We start from the raw sequence: 7300 nt of genomic DNA, 5'->3' as shown, positions 1-7300 counted from the left end.
AGAGGGAGCTTCTGAAGAAGGACTGGGGTACAGTTGGGTTTATTTTATTTTATTTTTACTTTTACACACATATATATATATAGTCGTTTATATATATATAGTTGTTTTTGAGCCAAAGTCTGACTCTGTAGCCCAGGCTGGAGTGCAGTGGCATGATCTCAGCTCATTGCAGCCTCCATCTCCTGGGTTCAAGCCATCCTCCTCCTCAGCCTCCTGAGTAGCTGGGACTGTAGGTGCACACCACCACACCCGGCTACGTTTTGTATTTTTTGTAGAGACAGGGTTTTTCCATATTGCCCAGGCTGGTCTTGAGCTCCTGGGCTCAAGTAATCCTCCTATCTTGGTCTCCCAAAGTGCTGAGATTACAGGCATGAGCCACAGCACCCAGCTAGTTGGGTTTAGAATAAAAACTGCACGTAAGAAGACAAATCTATATGTGTTGTTTGTAAGTCAACTACATGGGCCATAGCAGTAAGGACTTACCTAGTTCTTGTTGACTCTCAGGAGAAGGGCATCAAAAGAGTACAAAGTATTTGAATATGGTAGATTTCCCCATCAAGGCCCAACCTCTTCATGATGGAAGAAAAGGCTATTTCCAAAGCTATAAAGGCTAAGAATGACCGTGGATATAGCCCCCAAACAGATACAAATAATAAACCGGGCGTTATGAGCCAAAGGGTTTAAATCTTAATAGGTTGAGAGTAGGGAGGTGGGGGGAGGAGACAGAAATTAAATAAACCTGAACCACAGCCAGGATCAAAATCTAACACCTTCCACTTGATGTGATGGCTCTTCCAGGAGCCTGTTAACACCTCATAACTACAACTGAGGCCCACAAAAGAAACCACCCAACAGGGGAAACACACAGCAATCCACACACCCAAAAGTGATCGCGGACTTCAGTGCAGAACAGATCATTCTTCCTAGAGAGGCTCAGCAGTGAAAAAGCAAGGAAACTGGGGCATTTATTTAATGTTTCTCAAACTATTGGGTGTGGGCTGCTTGTTCAAATCCTCAATTTCGTGGAAATGCACATTTTTTTTTTTGTATTTCAGCAAAGGGACCCTATTTATTTGACATGTGAGGTAGTGGTTTTCTGGATCCCATCTTGTGGTCTGGATAAGAATTTGAGAATGGGCTGTGAGTTTCCACCAGGAGTTGGATCCACTAAAGTGCTGCCACCCTAGATCCTGCTAACGTGGTGAGACACATTCTGAGTCAGGGTCACTGCTGACATCAGGCCTTTCACATTCAAAAGGTCCGTTGAAGGGTCAGATCAGTAAGGTCATGCAGGTGTTGCTCCCATCTGGCCTTTTTAAAAACAAAGACTAGAGTTTAAAAATTCCCAGAAGCTGTATAAATTGACAGATAGCATAGGTTAAAGAAGGAGGTGTGTGACTGGGCATGTATTTAATAATAGCCTTTGTGGGAGATTTTTATGATATATGAACAACTTTAATAATCACATCTCATTCATTCTTTACCAGAAAGGCAAATGGTAACATTGCCACTCCTATTTTACACGAAGACACTGAGTCTCAGAGAGAATGACTTGCCTAGGATGGTAAGCTAGTAAGTGACAGAGCTGGGATTTGAACCCAGATCTTCTCACTCAGTTGATGTGCCTCCCCTAGGGGGAAGTACTACAATCCTATAGCTACAAAGGAACTTCCAAGCAGAGCCTGGGAATGGAAGCCTGAAGTGACTAACAGCCTTTTCAGGATAGGGATCACGTCCTGTTTCTTGTGCGTCTCATCACATATGAGACAAATGAGGAACAAAGGAGGAAAGGGGGTCGTGATGAGTACTGCACTCAATGGAATGCAGTGCCTACCCACAGACTGATGGCTTGGCATGAATCAACATCATTCCCATGATGGGCTCTATCAGAAGGCGAAGCAATGAAACATCTTAGACCACCTTCAAGGACAGATGCAGAATAGAGACTGCAGCTGTGAGTATATGGGATCCTCCCTCCTCACCATTTGAGGACTTTCAGAAACATTAGGTCACTTCTGAGGTCAGAGCTTGGGCAAGTAGAAAGGAGGGAGGGAGACTTCAGCCATTGAATATAGAAGGTGATATTTAAATTACCTTTGCTTTTAAAGATAGAATCATCCCTATTTTTGCACTTACCAATCTGTAGTAGTCATCTTTCCAAATCAGTAAATATATAGATATATATCACCACGGTTAATAGCTGCATTGTTCTCCACAGTATACCAGAGCACAATAATTTACTTAACTGATACCCCACTGATGGGCATTTATGTTGTTTCCTACTTTTTGCTGTTATAACAATGTTGCTGTGTATATCCTTGCAAAGACAGATTTTCTGAACTTAATAAAGAGCATCAGATGATCAGAAGAGGAAAGGTGATTTCCAGTTGGGGAAGGAGAATTGAAGCAGGCTTCACAGCACATATGAAATGTTAGCTGGATTGAAGGCTGGGTAGAGAATGTGAGATAAGGATTAGGGAGAAAGGCAATCAAGGTGGCCGGGTGCAGTGACTCATGCCTGTAATCCCAGCACTTTGGGAGGCTGAGGCAGGTGGATCACCTGAGGTCAGGAGTTCCAGACCAGCCTGACCAATATGGTGAAACCCCATCTCTACTAAAAATACAAAAATTAGCCAGGCGTGGTGGTATGTGCCTGTAGTCCCAGCTACTCAGGAGTCTGAGACAGGAGAATTGCTTGAACCCAGGAGGTGGAGGTTGCAGTGAGCTGAGATTGCACCACTGCACTCCAGCCTGGGCAACAGAGTGAGACTCTGTGTCAAAAAAATAAATAAATAAAAATGAAGAAGAAAGAAAGAGAGAGAGAGAGAGAAAGAAAGAGAAAGAAAGAAAGAGAGAAAGAAAGAAAGAAAGAGAGAGAGAGAGAGAAAGAAAGAGAAAGAAAGAAAGAGAGAAAGAAAGAAAGAAAGAGAGAGAGAGAGAGAGAAAGAGAGAGAAAGAAAGAAAGAGAGAGAAAGAAAGAAAGAGAGAGAAAGAAAGAAAGAGAGAGAAAGAAAGAAAGGCAATCAAGACAACTGACTGAACTAGAGACTAAAAGCAAAGAGGTGGGAAAGGGTGGGGACAAAGAATACAGTGTAATGAGGTTGGAACACACAGTAGATGAAGCAGAGGGGCTGGCAGTAAGATTCATAAGTAGTTTTGGATAGCACTGAGGAGGGCTTTGGCTGCCAGGCAAAGGAGTCTATTATTATATATCAACAAGATGATTTAATGCTGATTCATTCCTCTTAGAGATCACCCATCTATGCCTCAGTACTCAATGGGTAACACAATCTCAACTCTCCTATTAATGGTTGTAAAAGAAAAAGCAGGCCCTTGATTTCTGAGTGGGAGATCTGAAAAGAAAATTCACAGGCTCCAAGAAGCTCAGTGAGATAATGCATGAAAGAACACCGCCATGGACTTGCACAGAGTAACCGTGTGGTAACAGTGACTTATTCGTATGAACAATCATAACAGAATGGCATTTTTAAATTCTGGGGTTTCACAGTTAAAAATTTAGCATTTTTAAATGGTGACTTGGCTCTGCCTGCATTTGTGCTTTTAGTTCCCCATAAAGTTGCTCTGTGAGAAGGCAAGTTTGCTTCAAGGAGAGAAAAGGAGAAATCCCACCCATGAGGTGGCTACCAGCTGAGTTTTCAGATTGCTTATCTCCTTAATATTCTAGACCTCACCATCTGGTCATCAAATTCATTTTGGTCTAAACTGGCCTATGATTTTTTTTTCTGTATTTGGAGTTTATATTAGAAATTAAGATTTACTGCATTTGCAGACCGTTTTTAGTCTTTTTATGAAAAAAGTGGAGGCAATAGAGACCCACTTGTCCAATGTGTCATTTTAAACACGCTGGGCAAGCGCAGGGTGGCAGCTTTATTTATCACCACATGCTCACTGGAGTGCTGGTAAATGGAATTGCGTGCTTGGCCAAGCACACAGGGAATAAGCACAGCATTGAGGCTAGGTTTTTACAGCAGCTCTGTGATCATGAATTATGAAAGGATTAGACAAGGTTTGGGAGAGGGAGGTTCTGTTGTTTTTCTTCCTTCTTTTGTGAAGATTTGAGGGTGAGGAAAAACCTAGAATAAAGGCAATTAAAAAAAAAAGTCCAGCAAATGATGCTTATTGGGAAATAGGTTGGGAGATTCCTAATTTATCTCTCTGGTTATTTGCCAAGTCAGAAACCACGATGCAAATAGCGACTTCTCTCTCTGTAGGAGGAATTCATTAGTGTTAGACCCAATGTCCTGCCATGGCCCTGAAGCACTTGCTTTTACTGCCAACCTGAAGTATTACTGCCAACCTACAGTATTCTGTTTGCATGAATTTGAGAGTTGAAGGCATGCCTACTTAACGTTATTGGTAAGTGAACCATACTTTTCAGAACTGCTTATCTTTTCTCTTTGCTGCTAAGCTGTGTCAAATCCACCTGATCTGCAGCTGATAGCATTTAGATCTCTTCTTTATTAGGGAGGCTACAGATCTGACTAGTACCATTTCTAGGACAATGCCTTATTTCTCTCTCCTGCCTAACCTTTCAACCATGCCCACAGGTCCCAAGGCACATTCCGTCATCCTTGGGTGCCACTGCAAGGCTGGTGCAGGATAGAAGCCTGTCTTCCTGGGAACCTTATTCAACTCCTTAGTGAGGCTCTCCCTTCAGATCCAACCTCAGCTTACCTCTCCACCCTTATCTGTAGCCGCCAAGTGTTGTTCTCTCTTATTTCACGGCCTTTGCAAAGGTTGGTTCTTTGGAAAGAAATACCCATCTGTCCTAGCTCAGGCTGTCATGACAAAATACCATAGACTGCATGGTTTAAACAACAGAATTTATTTCTCACAGTTCTGGAGGCTGGAAATCTGAGATAAGAGTGCCAGGATGGTGAGGTTTTGGTGAGGGCTCTCTTTCTGGCTTGCAGATGAGTACCTTCTTGCTGGGTCCTCACATGGCAGGGGTGGGGGGAGAGAGAGAGAGAGAGAGAGAGAATATCTTCTTCTTCTTATAAGGGCCTTAATCCCATCATGAGGGACCCTCCTCATAACTTCATCTAACCCTAATTACTTTCCAAAGGGCCCTGTCTCCAAATACCATCATATTGTGGGGTTGGGCTTCAACATATGAATTTGTGGGGGACACAGACATTCAGTCTTCTCACCATTGGTTGGTACTTGACTTAAAGACAACTTCTGCTGGGAGTCTTCCCTGAAATACCCAAGGTTATAGTTTCTTACAGCATCTCACAATTACCATGGTACTTACCATACTCTATTGCAATTGTCTGCATACCTTTATGTCTTCTTTTACCAGGTTGAACTTCTTGATGGCAGAAATGGTGTGTTATTCGCTGATGGATGCCTACTACCCAGCATAATGGCATGCACATAGTAAGCATTTACTTAAGTACCTGTTGCCTGACTGAATTAGTCAAGGTAATGCTAGTAGAATTAACAACAACAATAAAAATTAAGACATAGAAGTTAATTTCAGGTGCACATAACAGTCCAGTGCAGTTGTTCAGCAGGCAGCCTTCCATGGGGTGATTTGGGACTCTGGTTCCTTCCATCCTATGGCTCCACCATCCTCTAGGGTCTTGGAGTCCTTCTATTCCAGTTAGAGAATGGGAAAGAAAGAATGAAGATGACACATCTACTTCCTAATTGCATCTGCCTAGAAGTGGCATGCTTCTGTGCCAGTCACATCCCATTCTAAGAACTGGCCCCAGCTAGAGGCAAGGGGTGAGAGGGAAGTGGGGGCAGACTGAGAGATATGATCACTGATGAGCAGCTGCTTCCAAGCAACCCTCCTCAGTATGGAATGAATGAATGAGATCAAAGATACAGCACAGTGGAAAGAACTGAGGAATGTTGGGACCAAGAAAAAAGCCATATTAAATCACCCAATACTCTCATTTTATAGAAGACGCAAGTACAGAGTAGATAAATAGCAAATAACACAACTATTTACAATTTACTTAAAGACCTGGGGTTTGAATTCAGGTGACCTTGGTTCTTGCCCCAGTTTGTTGAATGTCAAAGTCACCCCTGCCTCTCTCAGCTTCAGTTCTGTCACCTTTAAAATATGAGGTTTGTGCCAGATGTTCTCTAAGATTCAGCCCAGCCTTGCTGGGCTGAAAGTGACACCACAACCACGATTGTGGAGGTTTGTTCTGGGAATGGAATAGTTCAGGTCCCTGGGACCACACTCAACAACCAAGAAGTGAAATTTCAATCCCTTTGTCAGTTGTTTTATCTGCACATGCTCTGTTGATCAGAAACCATCCTTCAACAAAATGAAACGCATTGTAAAGATGTTTTAGAATGAGGAGTCAAAACACTGTCCACACATCTTCATCCACCCAGAATTGGCCTGGGTTCACAGATGAGGTCACCAAGCATGGCCTGACTACCTGTGTCACTCCTCAGGCAGAATTTAGACTATCACATAGTAAGAATGAGAGTGACACTGTTTCTCAGTCGTTTGAGATCTGAGGGTATTCTGATTGTTAACATCAGCCCTGTTCTTTCTATTTAAACAGTTCTATCCATGCATCTCAGGCTATTCAGAGGTGCTCTAAATCTCAAATTTTAAAACATTTGGGTAGGAAAGAGAAAAGAGCATTGAATAGTATGCTGACTTCATTAAAAGCCTATTTTAGGAGATAAATACATTTGAATGATAGAAGTTTTCAGAAAGAACTCCCAATAGAGGTAAACAACTTGAACTAGTCAGTCACTTTTTAGAGGTTAATGAGAAACTTCAAATGTTTTTGGCCCAGAGATTTTCTTGAAACTATAATGACTTTCTAGACTCTCATATAGCTAAATGACTTATGCTTAAGTCCTCAAAGTACAAATTAGTAAGAATGTGTTCTAGAAGTCGTATACGCATTTATTTTCATTTAGACCATTGCATTTTCTCAGGAGAAAATGAAAGGGTTCCCCAATGTTCTGAAAGCTGCATGCTCCATGCATGTGTCTCAATATATAGGATCATAACATCTCTTTCAGACCACCCAAACCCCATGCCCTTTCAGAGTGAAATCCTGTCCTGACTGATGTCCCTTACCTCCCTGTCCTGGAGAAAAGCATCAAGTAACTATTCTCCTTCCACTTCCCCTTCCCTATATTCCTTAATTTGGGTATCTACTTCCCAGCGTGGCAACGGGTAGCACAGAAATGACACTGCTTTGGAAGTCACTGGCAGAGCACTCCCTAGGTTCAAACTGGCAGACAGGCTCCCCCACCCCCAGCCCTGCTGCTGCCATTTCACACAATGTACCTTCCA

The sequence above is a fragment of the Colobus angolensis genome, unplaced genomic scaffold (genome assembly GCF_000951035.1).
Source record: "Colobus angolensis palliatus isolate OR3802 unplaced genomic scaffold, Cang.pa_1.0 Scaffold224, whole genome shotgun sequence".
Classification (NCBI taxonomy): Eukaryota; Metazoa; Chordata; class Mammalia; order Primates; family Cercopithecidae; genus Colobus; species Colobus angolensis.
The sequence above is the reverse complement of the archived record's forward strand: the minus strand, read 5'-3'. Positions refer to the sequence as shown.